This window comes from Pongo abelii, chromosome 14 (genome assembly GCF_028885655.2).
Source record: "Pongo abelii isolate AG06213 chromosome 14, NHGRI_mPonAbe1-v2.0_pri, whole genome shotgun sequence".
Lineage (NCBI taxonomy): Eukaryota > Metazoa > Chordata > Mammalia > Primates > Hominidae > Pongo > Pongo abelii.
In genome coordinates, this window is record NC_071999.2 from 64,520,585 (window position 1) to 64,540,491 (window position 19,907).

The 19,907-nt window shown below is 38.6% G+C and overlaps 1 long non-coding RNA gene across 2 annotated transcripts; it reads left to right on the forward strand.

Moving 5' to 3' along the window:
- Positions 1-5,932: 5,932 nt before the first annotated feature.
- LOC129049544 (uncharacterized) lies at positions 5,933-16,286 on the forward strand. Of its 2 annotated transcripts, XR_008512708.1 has the most exons (4): positions 5,935-6,109; positions 12,453-12,543; positions 15,226-15,296; positions 16,142-16,286. It is a non-coding gene; the product is annotated as an uncharacterized LOC129049544 (long non-coding RNA). The 2 variants fall into 2 exon arrangements; XR_008512707.1 differs by lacking the exon at positions 16,142-16,286 and having other exon boundaries at positions 5,933-6,109; positions 15,226-15,473.
- The last annotated feature ends 3,621 nt before the right edge of the window (positions 16,287-19,907 follow it).

Below are 19,907 nucleotides of genomic sequence, written 5' to 3' on the forward strand. Positions count from 1 at the left end.
TGCACATTTTTCAAACATCACCTATGCATGAATTCTCAGCAGCATTTTTCTATGGTTACTTGATTATAAATTAGATAAATCCTCTCTCGCTCTCTCTCTCCTTTTCTCTCTTTTATTCTGATAAAGAAATTGAGAAGGAAATGAGTTGAGTAACTTGTCTCAGCTCATGTTGAAAAAAAGACAAGATTCAGAACATCTAATAAGAGAATTTTCAAATATGATAAAAGGGGTCATGTCTGGCCAACTTTAAAAAAAAAGAAAAAGAAAAATTCGTCCTTAATCATGGTTTAAACAACATGTTTTAGGTTATGTCAGTGGTAGGGGTCACTTCTAGTTTCTAGCCCAACCTGTAAAGAGCATGCAAGTCATCACTCCCATCTTCACAAGAAAAAAAAAGCTGAAAAGCTGAGCAAAATCAGAATCAACAACTCTTCTTACATCCTTCAGAAAATTGAGGTCACAGGACAAAGAACCATCCCCAAAACAGGAAAGACATAGAGAATCACAGCTTACCAGGAACAGAAACCTCAGCTAGCACCAGCACTGGTTAGGAATTCTTAAAGGGTAGTTGACTAATTGCTGAAGAGTAAACATGGACTAGCTTAAGAAAGAAAAACTTCTGCAGCCTTGGGGGTGCCCTCACACTTTCATGAGTTTTACCTTGAGTAGCCCCACAAAATTCTTAGTGAGATATCAATGAAAAAAAAAAAATCACCTTATCTTCCAGTAAGGGAGGGAGAAAAGTGACCATTTTGAAAATGCCCAGAGCATTTCAGCCTTCTTAACAAGGGCTCCCTTTACGGGAAAAAATTTTCCCAGACCCTAACTGACTTGGATTTTACCAGACCCTAATAGACCCAGAGGAAGAGAAATACCCAACTTTAAAGCCTTCCTGTCTCATTTGAGAAACAAAAAAAAACTAAACAAAACAAAACAAAACTAAGAAGCATTAGTGAAAGTGACAGCCCAGGGGCACAGGCCAACTAAAAGACTTAGATAAAATCAGAGGACTACAGAGTTCTTCTCCCACCACTACCACTCCACACACCTATCCTATAACCACATCAATAGGGCTCCTAAATAATAACAAGGGATTACAGTTAAAAAGCACTGCAAGTCTCAGACCCTATTTACAAATGAGCCTATAGGGATACGCAAAGACAACAGAGAAGAAAAAAAAAACAGGACATCAGAAGAAATTTTAGCCTCTGACATCTACAGCTACAGCAAATTATAAACACAGATGAACTATAAAATCTCACTCAAAAAGTTACCTCCATTCCTTTACCAATATATGAAGCTTACCTTTCAACAAAAAAATCATAAGTCATGCTGAAAGGCAAAAAACACAGTCTGAAGAGACAGAGCTGGACTTAGGTATGGCAGAGGTTCTGGAATGATTGGACCTGGAATTTAAGTACAAGTAATATGCTAATGACTCTAATGAAAAAAGGAGCAATATGCAAAAACAGTTGGGTAATGTAAGCAAAGACATGAAAACTCTAAGAATTAAAAAAAAAAATGCTAGAAGTAAAATTTGCTATGACAGAATTGAAAAACGCCTTTAATGGGCTCATCAGTAGAGTAGATACAGCCAAGGAAAGAATCAGTGAGCTTGAAGATATGTCAATAGAAATGCCTCAAACTGAAAAGCAGAGATTTATTTAAAACAGAAAAAAAAAAACTGGAAAAAAAGGAGCAGACTACCCAAGAAGTGTGGTGCAAATATGAAAGATGGAACATACAAATAATAAGAATTTCTGTAAAAGAAGAAAGAAAAAAAAACAGAAATAATATTTGCAGCATTAATGGCCAAGAATTTTCAATTGATGGGACTTGCTATGAGGATACAAGGGGAAATTAGGGAATGTAAAAAACTGTTTCAGCTACCAAGGAAAGTATCTCATGGAGAATTAGAATACCTTGTCTGTCTCATCACACAACATAACCTAGTAGTTGCTATTCCCATAGATCATTTTTCTACTATGAGTGGGTCTAGTTCTGTTTCCTGACTACTTTCTTCCTTCTTCTACCTCATGTCCTTTGTTTACATGACTTCTGCCACCTCATACCAGCTGTTTTTCTCTGGGTGTCTCTTAGCCTTCTGATCCATTTAGTGTCTCTGTCCCTCTCTCTATGTTCCTATTCTACTCCATAAGGAATAATATGACGGGGTTAATCACAGTCTAGCATAAACCATCCCTACTAGACAGAATTCATTCTTCAAGCCTCCTGATAGGTTGATAGATGATTGTATTTGGCTCTGGTGTCAATTCCCAATCTAATCATCTTTGATCTAAGAAAAGTCATGTAATAAAATGAATTAAGGACAAGATGCTTCCTACTTCATGTTTGGAAGGGACCATTGGCATGGTGGCTTCTTAGTATGTTATGAATTCATCGAAATTTCTAGGCATTTGGTAGCATGTTGCAAAAAGCAAACAAATTTCCAAAGAAAATGGTGACTTTGAGTCAATATATCCTTTTCTTCTTGAGCTCCATTTCTGTCTTATAGATACTCTCATTGAAATTATGTTGTGCATTCCCCACCAATAGTGTCAACTACTGAGAATGGATACCCCAATGGAGAATGATATCACCAATGTAGGGGCAGGGAGTGTGAAATGTAACACTGCTGGTGACAGTCCTGGGGTAAACTCTGAGAGTTAACAGAACCCAAGCCAGACTTCCCAGACCACCCGGTGCACTCTTGTGACAGACCAGGACTGACAGGTACAAAGAGAGTAGAAAGGTATTGATCTGACATCCCCAAAAGCAGCTGTACACTGTACATTCATTGTTCAAGCAGCTGTACAGCTGTACATTCTTGATAGTCCCATTCCTTGAGTTATTTCACTATGTCATCTGTCCCAAAATATTTTTAGCTATGCCTCTACTAAACATGTGGCTTGAAGAAGCAAAGATAAAAACATAGGCTGCAGCCTAGGGTTGTGTGTGTGTTTGTGTGTGTGTGTGTGTTTGCATATGTGCATGCACATATCACTCTGTGTGTGTAATTTTTCCCTCAAGAGCACAATGTTTGAAGAAATGTATTTTTCATCTACCTGATTTCAATTTAGGCTGTCAATTTTCTGAAGCAGATAAAAATCAATGTAGGAAGAAAGCATAGTATTCTATTAGTGCTTGCTTTTCACTTGAATTCAAGTTAAAGATGAATGTGCTTCCTCTCTCCTAGTTTTCAAGGGATCACATTAAACTAACTTCCCCTCTGTACACACATGACACACCGCAGTAAGGGAGAGGCATCAGGACAACATCATTCCTTTTAGTTCTTGACTGTGTTTGACCTTCCTGGACACCTTTCCTAGGGAAGAGGAAAGTGCTTTGCTCTACCTCCACATAGAGGGCTATGTGTGAATAAAGGCTATGAGATAGAAGATAAGAACCCTCTTGTCTTTAGACCTCTCTGGCCTCAGAATCAAAAGAAGAGGTCTCATGCATCACATCTTTTCTATTATCTTAGTCCGCTATGCATACCATTTCTCGGTAAGAAATAGAGTGAGAACTCCTGCTTCCTACTAGAAACGTGTATTTAAGAAAGACACACAAAATACGTAGCAACACGGTGTTCCCATTTTACCAATTTTCTCTGGTCTCACGTACATTGTAACCCAATTGCTACATTGCTGTAAAATATGCATTTCATCCTAACTTGTTTCTTTGGATAGATTTTCAGGGAACAAGAGGCAAACATTGTCCTCCATAACATCTTTGTCTTACCAAAAAAAAAAAAAAAAAAAAGGCTATCACTGTTGTCACTATTCAATTTGAAAAATAATATATGACAATTATTTATTCAGTCACCAAAATGCATTGAGTGCCTCAATATTCATAAATGTTCTTTACACATGTCTGTGGGAACTTAAAATGGGCACTTTTCTCATTTTAAAGATGAAGAAACAAAGTCACAGAGAAGTTAGATGATTTATCGAAACTAAGAAATGGAATATAATTGCAAAAATGAGACTTTTTTTGAGTTAGGCGTAGTGATTGACAGCCAAATCACTTCACTTACATTTCACACAACAGCTCCAAATGTTGCCATCCTTTAGGAAGCATGAGGTAGATAGATGGTAGTTAGATAGATAGATATTAATAGGAAGACAGATAATCATGTAGCATAATGCAAGTACTTGCTTTTACCTCAGTTACATAAAATTTGTTGTGGCTTTACACTCTGTTTTAATTAAAAAGATGTTGAAAGTCAACTTTATTTTTCACTAGAAAAAAAAATGCCAAAACACTCCCTAAATTAAAAAAGAAAATAGACCAGACTCACTTTGTTCCCTCTCTTAAGGGTCTCTTGTCCATGAATTAGCATTAATGAAGGGAGGAAGATGAGTGAACTCCCCATATCTGGAAAGTAAAGCAAGCCCCAGATATACCAAGGGCTTAGTGTACGTGCTGCATAATGGTATTTCTGAAGAGTAGTGAATTCTATATTCAAACAGAGGTCAGCAAATAAATCCACAGTGTCTGAGTGTTTGATTATTTTCTTTCTAAAGATGAGCTGCTCTGATGGTTGGAAGTTTTCATTTTCCAGCTCTAACACAGAGTAGTCACAGATGCAAACACGGACACTTTGCCTGCAGTCTCAATATAGATTAATTATCTGGCTGCCAGAAACCATGAGTGGGCTATGCTGTTTCCGTGATAAACCCCAACCCTCCCTCACGCAGAGACAAAAGAAACACACAGAGAGAGGCTACAGCCTCAAACCATAGTTATTTCACCTTGAATAGACTTTCCAAACGAAGCCCTTTCACTTTTCTTTCTATATCAAAACATTAAAAACCAAAAAGGAATTTCAAATCCTGTTTTTCTTCATTAGTGTATCGGAAACAGCTAATTAGAAAAGATTTCTTTTACTAAATGATTTAGTTCTTATGTCGGTTTTAACACTTGAAAGGTTACAGCTTCAGGAAAGGAGGAAAGAGCCTTAATTAAAGAATGAATTATTGAATATTCAGTTTTAATTGATGTTGCCCCATGTTATTATTTTGCCTGTTTATAGATGTTTCATGTGATTCTGTTATCAGAATAACTAAATAGAGAGACATTGACTACTGAGCCTAAAAAAGAGGAAGGCGTCTGCCTGATCACATTCAGCCATTTAAGTTCAAGAATCATCTGAAGCGTGGTTTCCATGACAACAAGTCACTAATTGCAAACATAAAATAAAGTAAAAAATCAACCTTCCTTGAATTTGGCAGCTACAAAGATGATGTCTAATTTTTTAAAAACAGTGAAATGGCACTTTTCCTTAGGGAATCCCTCGAGTCATTTTCCTGAATCCAAGAAGGTACTCCATTGTAGGGTTAATTCTAGTCTGGCAAAGGTGTCAGCTGCAAGCTGCCCAGATGTGCCAGGCTTTGATTACCAACACCTAGCTTTTGGTAAAGATAAGAAGAGATGGTTACAATGAGGAATGAGGGATTTTTGTATTTCTGAGCTACAGAACAGAAGAGAGCTGCTGAGGCAGATAAATTAACCAAAGAAATGTCTACCAAATTCTGGATTTGAACATCCTTTAGACAAGTGGGGGTGGGGGGGGGGGGAGAAAATTGAGGGGGAAAGGTGAGTTCAAACCTAAATTCGCCCACTTTCCATGGAGTTAGTCACCTGTGCTCACTCACTAGCAAAGGTTTCTGGTTTCTCTGCCTGGCAGATTTTTAAAAAACAAACAAAAAAGTGAACCCTTTGAGATTTGGAAACCTGTTCAACCGACACAATGGCACCATTCAAAATTCACCAATGTATGAACTGCAGCATATCATTTGTAAAAATTGCTTCAGCCTGAGTTACCTTTCACCAGCTCTCTAAGTCTACTCACTGGGTCACTAGGAGTGAGCAAGAACATTTTGATAAATTCTGTTTCCATGACGATGAATTAACCAGTGAAAAGGGGGAGGTGTTGAAAGATCTGTATTCTGTAGAATACTCTCAAATGTTTGCCTGTTTTCATTTTTAGCCATTTAGTTCTCATGGCTCTGTTCCACGACTCTTTAATTTGCCAGTAGCTGTTTTTCCTACACAGATTACAGGAGTAATTCATCAGAGAATGTTTCACTCAGTGGTCCCATCTAATGTAAGGAAACATAAAAATGAATTTTTCCAATTATGCCTTTTTTGTTTGTTTAGAAAGAATGTAGTAAGCTTTTTTCCTTTTCTTCTCTCACAATCTAGCTTTAGTGTTCTTATTCTCCCTTATTTATTGACCATCACCTTACACAGGCTACAACTGCAATTTGTAAGATGTTGGGATCTGCTTTTAAATACCAATAAATCCCTGAAAGGCAATGATTTTTGAATTTAGTGGACTGAAACCCCAAAGGGGGATGTAAAGAGAAAAGAGAACATTAAAACATGCAGGCCCAGTACATGTTACAATGAAGCAAAGTGTTCAGAAAAAAAATTAAGAAAGCAATAGAACCTTTCCCTTACTAAATTACTTTAAATTGGCTTATTTATATACAATGGGATCTGTTTATGTGATTTCAGCATTTATCTACTTCCTAAATTTAATGATAAAACTATGTCCTTGGGGAGCAAATAAAGAAAGTAATTCTGATGGTTTTGTTTTCCAAATGATGCAAATAGCAAGAACTCATCTATTTGCACCAGGAAAAAATGGATATGAAACTATTTTTCTGAGGTATAAAGTCAGAATAATTTGTCCATAAGACATGTGTTTGCAGTCTAGGTTTGGTATGTATCTCAACAAGTAATTCATTTTGTTCATTTTAAAAACTAAATCTAAATAATGAGATTTTCCCTTTTTTTCACCTAAAATAAAGCAAATAACCAGTTTTCAATTTCCAGTTGTTTGCTTTGCCATTGTGCAGCCACCTTTTAAGGGATACTTTCAATCCTTCCCAAATTTATTCATCCTTTGCTCAAAGCAAAAAGAATTTTTACTGGGAGATGTTCTGGATCATCAACAATTAAATTGATCAGATGTTATCCTACTCTAAGATTGAAAGTGCAAAGAACTGTGAGAATCCCAGGAAGTAAAGAAGGAAACATTTGTTATGCAAAGTTCTGCCAATCAGAACTACTTTTTAGGCAGGATACGGTGGCTCACGTCTCTAATCCTAGCACTTTGGAAGGCCGAGTCAGGTGGATTGTCTGAGCTCTGGAGTTCGAGGCCAGCCTGGGGAACATGGCGAAACCACGTCTCTACTTAAAAAAAAAAAAAAAGTACAAAAAAATTAGCCGTGCATGGTGGTGTGCGCCTGTAGTCCCAGCTATTCGTGAGGCTGAGGCACGAGAATCCCTTGAACCCGAGGGGCAGAAGTTGCAGTGAGCCTAGATAGTGCCACTGCACTCCAGCCTGAGCAACAGAGCGAGACTCTGTCTCAAAAAAAAAAAAAAAAAAAAAAAATCTAAACTACTTTTTAAAATTTTTAATAAATAGTAATGCAATAATATTTCTTTTTAGTTAAGAACAGATCTTCAGGGTCATATTTGCTCTAAGAGCTTAATTTCCCTACCAAGAACAGAAACAACTTTTACATTGAAAATAATATGGTAATTTTTCCCCTCCCTCTTCAACACACATGCACACAAAATGTTATTAATATTAGTGGATTTCAGAGAATGTACATGATTGAAAATCAAAGTAATTGTTTCAATGAATAAACCCTAGTTGTTTTGCAGCAGACATCTATAAACCGCTAGAAAAGAAAACTATGCCAATCTAGAATCAGTATATTGGTAGCTCTGAATTTGTTCATGTTGATTCAAAATAGTGAGGGCAACAGTATCAGTTAACTGTATACGGACAAGGGGAAGGCTAATGGTGTCTTTTGTTCACCTGATATATGTAGCTCCTTCTGCTTCTTAAGGGTAATGTGTATAGGTTGTGCTAATAGTGCCATGCTTCCCTTCCTAGACCCGAGGCCATAATGCAGGTAGCTGGCATTCGGTTCACACTGATGTTAATAGTGGAAGATTTATCTGCCAGCTGTTGTCCAGAAAATAGAGATGGCATGGGCCACCTCAAGAAGCAGCTACCTTCATACAAATGTGACCCACAGTTAGCACCAGGCAGTGCAGGAGTCAGCTCATTAATGCTAATGTCTCCAGTGAGAAATAGATAAACAGCAGCTCTCTCAGTCCTGTAGATTGAAATTGTCACAAAAATACTGTTGAGCTCAGGTGCTGATCATTAAAAATGAGTACAAATGAGAGGAATAATGGCTTGTTGATCCACCTGAGTCAAGTTTGACATCCTTATGATGCTATTTATAACTGTATAGATGTCTTTCAGCCCTCAGTGAGAGAGATTTTTGACAAAGAAAATAATGAAACTTCTTGCGTTTTTGGTTAAAACTGGTCAATAACGATACATCCTAAAAATTCCAATAATTTTAGTTCATTAAATGATATACTCAACAACTATTGCATATGCCACAGAATATCTATTACTTGAAATTCTTATTAACACTGATGTGACATTTTATAAATATTCAGGACAATGACAATTTGAAAGGCTTGTTACTTTACATATGTGCATGATACATGTTCAAATACATAGCATAAATCATAAACATGGTCACATTTAAACACCCCTGAAAAGAGATAGTGAATGTATATTCACATAACAATATAAACGCTAATAAGAAATGTATATTTATGGATCTAGGCCAGGCACGGTGGCTCACGCCTGTAATCCCAGCACTTTGGGAGGCCAAGGCGGGCAGATCACGAGGTCAGGAGATCGAGACCATCCTGGCTAACATGGTGAAACTCTGTCTCTACTAAAAATACAAAAAATTAGCCAGGTGCATTGGTGGGCGCCTGTAGTCACAGCTACTCGGGAGGCTGAGGCAGGAGAATGGCGTGAACCTGGGAGGTGGAGCTTGCAGTGAGCCGAGATAGAGCCACTGCAGTCTGGCCTGGGCGAAAGAGCGAGACTCCGTCTCAAAAAAAAAAAAAAAAAAAAAAAAAAAAAGTATATTTATGGATCAAAAGAACAGGTATCTTCTAATATGTGCAATCTGTTCCTAAAATGTATGTAACACTTTTTTAAATCATGTAGTATTCTAATTCACTGAGACATGATTGCTTGAATAAATTTTGCAATGGTCCTTTCAGTAAAGCCAGAAATACTTTTGTAATATAAAAAACTATCCTCTCTATATCTGTTTTCCACTTTATATTTTTATACGTACGATTTTTAAATATTGTGTTTAATGCAAAAAATTTTAACCTACGTACCTGTATTTGTTGTTGGAATGTTCCCCATTACTCTTCCCCCAGAGGTAATGCTGAGAGGTATAGCTTCAAGGGCTGTATGTTGGAGGCAAGAGATTTGAACAAAAATACTGGATCAAACATCCAGCTTTCCTACCCAGAATCTAATTCCACTGTCCACACATTTCTTCCTACTGCAAAAGAGCTTTATACCAACATCTAGTTTGATAAGCCAGGATCTCTGTCACAAGCAAAGGAAACGTCTGATACTTTACTGAAGGTGGTTAGATGAATAAAAGTAATAGTCCTCTACTGAATTTATGAGTCTAGGCTAACCCTCATCAGTAAATCACATAAAATCTTAACTGCATTGAGATCATTATTTTACAAAGCACTTTTAGTGAAGTAGATTGCTACCAATTCAGTGAGATATCTGACATAGTCATTCACTCAACAAACATTTATGAAATGTTTGCTATGGCTTTGTCCCAAAGAGTTGGCTGTGTGTATGCAGAAGCTATATCAAGGTAGAGATTACGAGAGAGAGGTATTGGGGAGGGAATGGTAAGGTTTACCAAAAACTTTCTGAAATGAGATCATTGGGAAAGGGCATTCCAGACAAAAGGAGCAGCTGGGCAAAGGCAGAGAAGTGAAAATCAGTCTGGTTGGTATAGAGAATCACAAGGAGTTAAGCGTTGCTTGAGTGTTCACTGTGAGACAAGTAGTGGGAACAAAGAGTAATGCAACAGTGGAGGCTGCACCAAGAAAGGCTAGGTAGCCATTGCTAACAACTTGGACATTATCCTGTCTTAATGATCTTTGGGGTGGTGATGGCAGTAGTTCTGATGACAAGATAGTGACAGTGACAATAAATATGCAGAGAAAAGATGAACTGAAGGAATCTTTAGGAATTAGTGTTATTAGAACTTGGTGATTGATTGGGCATGGAGAGGTAAGTAATTGCAAAATTCTACATGATGGACAAACTCTAGTTTAGGCAACTGGGTGGATGGTGGTGCCACCACCTAAGGAAATGAAGCCCATTTTGGGGAGCCTGTTGAAACAGCAGTGACTGTGGAACATTCCTTAGAGATGCTCACTTGGTAATTGAACAGTTAAGTTTTAAGCTAGAGCATAGCCTTAAAGACACAGACTTGAAATCCATTGGTAAATAATGGTATCTGAAACCATAAGGCTGAATAACATTGCTGAAAGAATATAGAAAGCGAGATGACTTGTGGATTGAGGACCAAACCCTGGGGCGATTACTTCAGACATTGCCAAAAAGAACAGAAGCCAAGAAAGGAAACAGAAGGAGTTCATCAGGCATAGGAGGAGAATCCGTAATGTTAATATTATGAAAGCCACAAAAGTTAAAAATGTAGCAGAGAGGTTCAGTAAGATAAAGATGGAAAAATGTACCTAATCTCCCTCTCCGTCTCCTTCTATCTGAATACTGTCTCAAATTCTGGGGCTCCAGCGATCCTCCCGCCTCAGCTTCCCAAAGTGCTGGGATTATAAGCATGAGCCACTGTACCTGGCCTCCTTAATTTCTAAGCAAGAGAAGGCTTATCCATTTATTTTGTTTATTCTCTGCTTAGTCCTCAAAGCACTACAAATTCTTTAGATAATACTTCCTGAATTCATTCTTCTCGATTAAGCTTGTAATAAATTTTATGCAAAAGTCAGTTAAATGTTATTCTTAGTAACAAGTATCAGAAGCACAGATTGTATCTATTGCCAGTTAAAGGTAGAAACTTTTGCTTTAATGTCAAGCTGAGAGTGCAACTGATATTTTGTGAGAATTGTGAAGCCTCACTCACCAATTGGTCCTAATAGAAAGGTATACCATTCTTCAATGCAAAAGAGAGAAGAGCAACAAGTTGTGAGGAGGAAAGAGAATGGGCTATAAAGATAGTATAGGCTCCTGAGTCAGGGGTTAGTGGAAATAGAGTGAAATGTTGACTTGCCGATTTGCAGGGGAGCAACCTATTAACTAGAGACATTACCAAAGACAATCTTAATTGAGTTCGATGCAAGTAGCACACCATCAAAGCTTTGTTGTTAGGCAGAGTCAGAGTCTACCAACAGCCCATTTCTCACCATCTGTGTGTCTAGGGCAAATATTTAACTGTCTTAAGTTCTACTGTCCTCATTTGTAAACATGAAATAACATTATTACCTATTCCACAAGCTTGTTTGTGAAGATTAAATGAGATAGCATATACAAAGCATTAGTCTAATACAGTGACTCTCAACAAGTGGGTATTTTTGCCTCCCATGAAGGCATCTGGCAATGTTTGGAGACATTTTTGGTTATCACAGCTTTGGTGGGAATGGGTAGAGGCCAGAGATGCTGCTAAATTTCCTACATATACATATAGCACCCCACAATAAAGAATGACCTAACCCAAAATGTCAGTGGTGCCAAGGATGAGAAACACTGGTGTAGTGGTCATACACACATTATAATAGCTGGCAGCATTTCCCAAGTAATCACATTTCTGTGCTTAGCACTTTCTCTTCTAACCCTCACCAAAATCCCATGAGGTTGGTTCTAGTAATATACCCAGGTTACAGACTCAGAAACACAAAAAAGAAGTAATGTACACAAGGTCACACAACCAGTAGCAGTAGAACCAGGATTCCATAAATGCTAACTATTACATTTCATGGAAAAGGAAAAACTTATTCAGGTGTCTTCAAATGTCCAACTCTTGCCACAAGAATGACAACTTTTCCACTTCTATTCAAACATCGACAAAACTCCTACAAAATTGGTAAGCTGTGTGTTTTGATTTCTGCACTTAGATTTTTGTTTTAAATGTGGATAAAATGAAGTAATGGCTAATAGAGGAGACAGTGTAGCATTTCTTAAGAGCATTTTAACAAGACAATTGCTAGATCTACTTTTAGAGAAATCTTTTTAGTGTTAAAAATCAGTAAAACCTTACTTCAATAACTGGCATTAGGTCTTCTCTAATGCCAAAGTCAATAGCTCCTCTTGTAACATTGTTGTGGTTTAAGTACTGCTTCAGGCCTATGCTAAACTTGCACATGGGATCAAAGAGATAGAAGTCACCTGACTATATCAATTTCACTTTACAGTCTGAAATTCTAAGGATCTGTACATTTATCCAATTGTCAGTGATGTGTCATTGATTGTTTTTTAACAATCTTTTGTATTGATGTGTTTTGCAAGGTGTTTTTCTCCTCTTTAAATCTTCCTTCAGGGAAGCTGAAACAAGCTGGTGAGCATGCATGTTCGTGAACCTTAAAAAAAAATCCTAGGAAGGCAACAAAGGCTGAAATGTGAGCACACATGTAAGTCTTCTAAAAACTTTAATGTTTATGGAAATTCAGCATTCTTAATTTCCAAAATTATTGAGTGAAGACAGGATAGCATAAAAAGGAAAGCAATATGGTATAGTACCTAGAAGTGTAAGATTTACTGTCAGATCAGTCTACGAATCCAGGCTGTATCATTTACTATATGATCTTGACAAAGTGACTTGATCACCCTGAGTCTCAGTTACCTTTCCTATAAAAGATGGAAAATCAGACTGATCACAGAGGGGTATCCAAAGGTAAATTTTTAAAATACATTTTACACTACCATATGCTGAGCACTGTTCTAGACGGTAAGGATGTGATCATGAACTACTCTCATACAGCTTGTAATAACAAGATTGAAATTAAATATAATCTCAGATTGTAATAATGATTCCAAAGAAAAGAATTCTAGGTAAGCTAATCATGATCAGACAAGAGTAGGGGCTGGTAAGTCCTCTTAGGAGGTATCATTTGAGTCAAGACATGAAGAATATGGGATGGTGATCCATGTGAATATTTGAGGAAGGGCATTTCAAGCAGAGGGAAGAACAAATGAGAGACCTCCTGGCAGGAATATTCTGCTGAATTTGAGAAGAAGCAAGGAAATCAGTAACACTATTATTCACTGACTTACGAGTTGAATTTAAAAGTTAGCCTAGATGGATCGCTTGAGATCAGGAATTCGAGACCAGCCTGGGCAACATAGTGAAACCCCGTTTCTACTAAAAATACAAAAATTAGCCAGGCGTGGTGGCGGGCACCTGTAGTGCCAACCACTGGGGACGTTGAGGTGGCAGAATTGCTTGAACCGGGGAGGCGGAGGTTGCAGTGAACCAAGATCATGCCACTGCACTCCAGCATAGGCAGCAGAGCAAGACTCTGTCGCAAAACATAAATAAATAAATAAATAAAAGGTAGCCCAGGTAACTCATAGAGAAATTTTATGCTACAGTAGGATTTTGGATTTTATTCTAACTGTGATGGGAAGCCATTGCACACTTTTGAGTAGGGGAGTATCATGATCCAGTTGTGTTTTGAAATGATCACTTTGGCTCCTATGTGGGGAGCAGACCCTAGGGAATCAGGAGTGGATACAGGATGACCAGGTAAAGGCAGTCCCAATAGGGCAGGCAAGTGATGATGGTGGCTTAAAAGGGGAAGACAACACTTGGAAGTAGCTAAAAGTGGTTGGATTCATGATGAATTTAAAGTAGATTCAATGCAACTTCTGATAGATTGTGAGTTGTGACAAATAAGAATGATTCTAAAGTTTTGGGCCTAAGTAACTGGGTAAATGGCAGTGCCATTTACTGAAATGGGGAAGACTAAATCAGGAATAAGTAAAAAGAAAAGGAACTATGAAGAGTTTAGTTAGAGATATGAATTAGATATTCACATGTAAATTTTGAGTCGACTATTGAATATGATATGTATTCAAGAAAGAGGTCAAAAATGGATCTTAATTGTGCATTATCTGAGAATAAAACATATTTAGTTTATGAGGACTGAGTGAGATCCCTATAGGAATATGTTAAAATTGAAGAGAAAAGAGGGCCAGGATCTGAGCTCTAGGGTTCTCCAATATTTAGAGGTCAAGGAGATGAGGACAATGCAGGAAAACCATGGGAATGGTGGTGTCCTAGAGCCAAGTGAATAAAGTGCATCGAGAGAAAGAACAACCTACTGTCATATGTTCAGTGGGGCTGAGTGAGATGAGGGCAGAGTGGACCACTGACACTTGGCAACATAAAAGCCAATAGCAACCCTGAGAGGAAAAGATTCAGTGGAGTCGTGGGTACGAATGCCTTATTCACTGGAGTGAGTTCAAATGAGAATGGCAGGGGTGAAAATAGGAAAGAAAAAGGTCATTAACATATTTTTGGGAGAATTAAATAAGAAAACATATGCATTTAACTCAACACTTGGCCATTATAAAGTACTACTAAATAGTTGCCATCATTATTTTTTATCATTTTTATGGAGTTATCCCCTATCATTCAAATACTATACACTATATTAAAATTTGGCATCGCCAAAACAAAAGGAATAATTATATATGTGTGCATATGCATAGAAACATATACCATTTATTGAATACCTTTACCAAAAGAAAATTCATGTTTAATTATTTTGTTTTATCCTCACAACATTCTGTGGAGAAACAATATAGCCAAATGAGTTTTTCTCAGTTTTACAATGGATGAGGCTTAGACTCACAACTTATGCCTTGCCCAAATCACATATAAAGCCAGAAATGAAACCAAGCTCTAATGACACTGATAAGGATTGGCTGTGTCTCCACCCAAATCTCATCTTAAATTGTAGTTCCCATAATCCCCACGTGTCATTGGAGCAACCCAGTGGGAGGTAATTGAATCATGGGGGCAGTTTCCCTTATCCCATTCTTGTGATAGTGAGTTAGTTCTCATGAGATCTGATGGTTTTATAAGGGGCTTTCCCCGCTTTTGCTTGGCACTTCTCCTTGCTGCTGCCATGTGAAGAAGAATGTGTTTGCTTCTGCCATGATTGTAAGTTTCCTGTGGCCTCCCCAGCCATGCTGAACTGTGAGTCAATTAAGCCTCTTTCCTTTATAAATTACCCAGTCTCTGATATGTCTTTATTATCAGCGTGAGAATGAGCTAATACAGCCACCTACCTCTTTTGTCTTCTCAGCAATGAAGACGAGAAGTTCAATTATACCACCAAAGAGAAAAATCAAACAAGATCAATGAGAAGTAGACAATGTAAATATCTGACTTGAAGAATTAACACCCCAAAAACATTTTAATTCATAAATTATTTACACATGCACTGTTAGCCATCTTGTACAATTTGTTCTTTGTCGATATGGTCAAATTCCCTCCTCAAGTGAGAAAATGTTCTGACTTAAAAACAGATTGAAATGTTTTCTTCATAGGAAATATGTAAAATAAAATAGAAAAAGGCAAAACAGTTCCTTGGGCATATATTTAACCAATCAATCAATGGCAACTACCTATGCCAAGTACTGTGTTAGGTAGTGTAGATAAAAGAGCAAACTCTCTTGGCACCTATAGTCTAGTGAGAGACAGATACTGATCAAATATGAAGTATTAATTTATTAATTTATAAATACATGGAGGAAAGCAACAGAGTGCCATGGAAGAGAAAAACAGAGATAAGCTAAGCATAGTGGAGTGTGCCTGTAGTCCCAGGAGTGTGCCTGTAGTCTCAGCTATTTGGGAGGCTGAGGCAGGAGGATCACTTGAGCCCAGGAGTTTGAAGCTGTAGTGTGCCATGACTGTGCCTATGAATAGCCACTGTACTCCAGCCTAAGTAATTATAGCAAGATCCCATCTCTAAAAAAGTTTTAAGAAAAAACAGGAACAACATGATCCAGTGTCACTGTGGCTGATATGTGTAAAAGAGATATGAAAATATCTGGATCTTTCCACAAACCACATATCGTCCATTCCAGAAGTCTGAAAGAGACTCCCAAAGAAAGACTCTCAAAAAAGGGATAAATTCAGTAAGGCCCTTTAATAACAGTTATGAAAGAAGAATGGGGTTGAATTACTTTTTGTTTTTTCTTTCTTTTTTTTTTTTTCAGGATCGAGGCTGAGAATTTCTTTTAAGGATTCCATCTTTCTTGTTTCCAGATTAGTAAAAACAAGGAACAATGTGTTTCCTCTTCATTTCCTTGTAAGAGAGTACTGAAGCCAAAGTGAAATATTAAAATAAGCACGAAACAATTCAAAAATGCTTCCAAGATATGTTAGCTGCTTCCACAATCCATATGAATTCCTGCTTAATTCCTTCACAGAACCAATTTCCTATGTGCAAGAGACTAGAGCTCTTTGGAATTGTAATCAATCCAAGTCCTTGGTACCTTCTGAGTTGCAAACCATTCCCCATCAATGAGAGAATGTCCGGGATGCATTGTGTGACAATCTTCAAATTAGCTACTTCATACTGCATCTTTGTTAGATGCTAAACTAAACCTTCTTGTTTACTCAGTCCTCCAACCCCAAAATTGCTTGCTACTTGTTTCTACCAACCCATGCCCCACTGTTCCCCACTTTCCCAAATCTTTCATCTGCGTTCTCTGGAACCCCAATCTGATTAATCCTTACATATTAAGTCTCTCAGAACAATTCATCTTCTGCCTTAGTTAGAAATCAGAAGTTCTAACAGGAGGTCTGTGAACTGTTTCAAGGACTTAGTGAAATACTTTAAAAGATTTATTGTTTTCTTTTTGTTATTTTTAAATACATATTTCTAAACTAAAAATTGTTACTATATTACAAGAATAATGCCTCACATCGTGTGGCTGGCAAGATGGCGGAATAGGAACAGCTCCTGTCTGTAGCTCCCAGAAAGATCAACGCAGAAGGCAAGTGATTTCTGCATTTCCAACTGAGGTACCCAGTTCATCTCACTGGGACTAGTTAGATAGTGGGTGCAGCCCACCGAGGATGAGCAGAAGCAGGGTGGGGCATCACCTCACCTGGGAAGCACAAGGGGTTGTGGAACTCCCTTCCCTAGCTAAGGGAAGCCATGAGGGACTGTGCCATGAGGGACGGTGCTATCTAGCCCAGATACTAGGCTTTTCCCACAGTCTCCAAAACCTACAGACCAGAAGAGTCCCTCAGGGACCTACACCACCAGGGCCCTGGGTTTAAACCATGAAACTGCACAGCCATTTGGGCAGACACCGAGCAAACTGCAGGAGGTTTTTTTTTTTTTGTACCCCAGTGGCACCTGGAACACCAGCAAGACAGAACCGATCACTCCCCTGGAAAGGGGGCTGAAGCCAGGGAGCCAAGGGATCTTGCTCAGTGGATCCCACCCCCACGAAGCCCAGCAAGTGAAGATCAACTGGCTTGAAATTCTTGATGCCAGCACAGAAGTCTGAAGTCAACCTGAGATGCTCAAGCTTGGTGGGGAGAGGGGCGTCTGCCATTACTGAGCCTTGAGTAGGCAGTTTTCCCCTCACAGTGTAAGCAAAGCTGCTGGGAAGTTCGAACTGGGTGGAACCCACTGCAGCTTAGCAAAGCCACTGTAGCCAGACTGCCTCTCTAAATTCCTCCTCTCTGGGCATGGCATCTCTGAAAGAAAGGCAGCAGCCCCAGTCAGCGGTTTATGGATAAAACGCCCATTTCTCTGGGACAGAGCACCTGGGTGAAGGGGCAACGGTCGGCGCAACTTCAGCAGACTTAAACGTTCCTGCAAGCCGGCTCTGAAGAGAGCAGTGGATCTCCCAGCACAGTGCTTGAGCTCTGCTAAGGGACAGACTGCCTCCTCAAGTGGGTCCCTGACCCCCATGGCTCCTGACTGTGAGACACCTCCCAGCAGGGGTCTACAGATACCTCATACAGGAGAGATCTGGCCGGCATCAGGCAGGTGCCCCTCTGGGACGGAGCTTCCAGAGGAAGGAGCAGGTGGCAATCTTTGCTGTTCTGCAGCCTCCACTTGTGATACCCAGGCAAACAGGATCTGGAGTGGACCTCCAGCAAACTCCAGCACACCTGCAGAAAAGGGGACTGACTGTTAGAAGGAAAATTAACAAACAGAAAGCAATAACATCAACATCAACAAAAAGGATGCCCATGAAAAAACCCCATCCAAAGATCACCAGCATCAAAGATCAAAGGTAGATAAATCCACGAAGATGAGGAAAAACTAGTTCAAAAAGGCTGAAAATTACAAAAACCAGAATGCCTCTTCTCTTTCAAAGGATCACAACTTGCCAGCAAGGAATGAAAACTGGATGGAGAATGAGTTTGATGAATTGACAGAAGTAGGCTTCAGAAGGTGGGTAATAACAAACTGCTCAGAGCTAAAGGAGCATGTTCTAACCCAATGCAAGGAAGCTGAGAACTTTGATAAAAGGTTACAGGAACTGCTAACTAGAATAACCAGTTTAGAGAAGAACATAAGTGACCTGATGGAGCTGAAAAACACAGTGCAAGAACTTCGTGAAGCATACACAAATATCAATAGCCAAAATGATCAAGCAGAAGAAAGGGTATCAGAGATTGAAGATCAACTTAATGAAATAAAGCATGAAGACAAGATTAAAGAAAAAAGAATGAAAAGGAATGAACAAAGCCTTCAAGAAATATGGAACTATGTGAAAAGACCAAACCTACATTTGATTGGTGTACCTGAAAGTGACAGGGAGAATGGAACTAAGTTGGAAAACACCCTTCAGGATATTATCCAATAGAACTTCCCCAACCTAGCAAGACAGGCCAACATTCAAATTCAGGAAATACAGAGAACACCACAAATATACTCCTCAAGAAAAGCAACCCCAACACACATAATCATCAGATTCACCAAGGTTGAAATGAAGGAAAAAATGTTAAGGGCAGTCAGAGAGAAAGGTCAGGTTACCCAAAAAGCGAAGCCCATCAGACTAACCATGGATCACTCTGTAGAAACTCTACAAGGCAGAAGAGAGTGGGGGCCAATATTCAACATTCTTAAAGAATTTTCAACCCAGAATTTCATATCCAGCCAACCTAAGCTTCATAAGCAAAGGATAAATAAAATCCTTTACAGATAAGCAGATGATGAGGGATTTTGTCAACAGGCCTGTCTTACAAGAGCTCCTGAAGGAAGCACTAAATATGGAAAGGAAAAACCGGTACCAGCCACTGCAAAAACATATCAAATTACAAAGACCATCAACACTATGAAGAAACTGCATCGACTAACGGGCAAAATTACCAGCTAGCATCATGAGGACAGGATCAAATTCACACATAACAATATTAACCTTAAATGCAAATTGGCTAAATGCTCCAATTAAAAGACACAGTCTGGCAAATTGGATAAAGAGTCAAGACACATAGGTGTGCTGTATTCAGGAGACCCATCTCATGTACAAAGACACACATAGGCTCAAAATAAAGGGATGGAAGAAGATCTACCAAGCAAATGGAAAGCAAAAGAAAAGCAGGGGTTGCAATCCTAGTTTCTGATAAAACAGACTTTAAACCAACAAAGACCAAAAAAAGACAAAGAAGGGCATTACATAATGGTAAAGGGATCAATGCAAGAAGAAGAGCTAACTATCCTAAATATATATGTACCCAATACAGGAGCACCTAGATTCATAAAGCAAGTTCTTAGAGACCTACAAAGAGACTTAGACTCCCACATAATAATAGTGGGAGACTTTAACACCCCACTGTCAATATTGGACAGATCAATGAGACAGAAAATTAACAAGGATATTCAGGACTTGAACTCAGCTCTGCACCAAGCGGAACTAATATACATCTACAGAACTCTCCACCCAGTGTCAACAGAATATACGTTCTTCTCAGTGCCACATCACACTTATTATAAAATTGACCGATTAATTG